Raw genomic sequence first — 2,073 nt, forward strand, 5'->3', positions numbered from 1 at the left:
AGGAAGATAAAAGGGGGAAATTCTAGTTTGTGGGAAGTGTGGTAAAAGGCATGGAATGAGAATATAGATCAAGAATGTTAACTTGTTTCAAGTGCGATAAGGCTAGTCATACAAGCAATCAGTGTCAAAGTTCGTTTCAATTTTGTTATAACTTTTATGAACCAGTACAAAAGAAAAGCGAGTGTCCGAAATTAAAGATGCTTAAAGCAAGACCATTAAAAATGATTAATGATAAGAAAAAGTGGAAGCATTACAACCAAATGGGCATGCCTTTCAAATAACTGCGAAAGAAGTTAAAGGAACACTAGATGTCGTGACATGTATTTTTCTTGTAAACTTAATGTTTGCTTGTGTCTTATTTGATTATGATGCTAGTAGATCTTTTGTTGCTTTCAAGTTCAATGAAAATTTTAGTTCCATTAGTAAATTAGAGAGCCCTTTGGGATCGAAATAGCGGATAGCAAAGTTTTGTTAATCTATAATATCTTTTTGGGATGTTTACTAAAAAATGATAATAAATTATTTTCCATTGATCTCATACCAATGGTGATGGGAGAATTCGATAGAGTAGTGGGAATGGATTGGTTAGCTCGTTACCATTTTGGCTTAACTACCCACATGGTTCTCTTATTTGAGAATTATGATTGTCGATTTAGACAACTGTTGCGGGTGTTGTAGTGAAGATTTTTTTTATTTAGCCAAGGTGGAGGTTGTTGAGAATTGGCTAAAATAAAAATATAGGTTTAAAAAAGTTAGTTGAAGAGGATTTGGGTGCCAAGTTGATTTTAAGCAAGGCCTGTGGGGTGGGGCTGTCATCCTAAATCCTAATCCTTAAAAGAGAAGGTGAAAAGTAAGGAGATCACGGATGGGTGTTTGAGAGGCCCGCCTAAAGTCACATGATTTCATGCTTGCGTTGCTAAAATTCCTCCTTATACCTTTTCATTATTTATTTTATTTTAAATTTATTTATTAATAACATTTTCAATATTTTATTTTTTTAAAAGGACACAATTTTGTAAAAGTTGCTGTGTTTTATTACTAAAATTGATTGACCGATTGGATCTAGTCTGATACCATTTTTGTTAAATAAAAGTTAAAAGGGTATTTTTGGGATATTAAAATTGACTTAGAATGAAAGAAAAACAAGAGAGCTAGCTACACATTTATGTCTTAACTTTGGAGAAATCCATATATGTATGTATGTATGTATATTCTTCAAGCTTTGGAAAACTCTGTAACTTAAAAAAGAAAAATATTGATGACCAACATTTACTAAATAACCTTTCAAGTATCATATATATATATATATATATATATATATATATAATTTCAAGAAAAATAATGACGTCATCTAAATTAAATTTGAGATGTTCATATGGTAATAAAGTTAAATGCTCGTGTCATAGTAATTGAAACGAAGCATTCCACTATTTGTTGCTTCACTGAATTCTAATCATCTTCTCCACATTCAATTCTAGAATATATATATATATATATATATATATATATATATACACACTTGGGATCATGTGAGACCAATGGTTTTTCGTGAGACCCGTAAGACCAATTATCAATCCTTACTGAGAAGTCTCGTCGCATTTATGAATGTTCAGATCTGACGATTGTAAATCTAATCCAAGGGTTGAGAATTGGTCTTATGGGTCTCACGAAAAACCCTTGGTCTCACGTGAATCCAACCCTATATATATATATATATATACTAGAAACGTACTCGTACAATGCAGCGAGATACATCATGATTTTGATATTTCATTTTATTCTTTATCTCGGTCGATGTTATAATATGGTTTTATATGATTTTGAGAAAGCGATGATGTTTTTATTTTTGAATAAAATATATGTTTGAAGATATCATAAAAATTTGACAAAAATATATCGACATTAGTATCAAATTACATTAGTATCAAATTAACTATTTGAAATTCCTCATTTTTGTGTAATTTTTTAATTCAAAATTTTTATTATAATTTAATTTAGGTACAATAACGAAGTAATTTATATTTGATTTAATAATATAATTTTCTTATAAAGATAATAATTAATTATTTTGTT

The sequence above is a fragment of the Cynara cardunculus genome, assembly GCF_001531365.2.
Source record: "Cynara cardunculus var. scolymus isolate 2C chromosome LG 12, CcrdV1, whole genome shotgun sequence".
Lineage (NCBI taxonomy): Eukaryota > Viridiplantae > Streptophyta > Magnoliopsida > Asterales > Asteraceae > Cynara > Cynara cardunculus.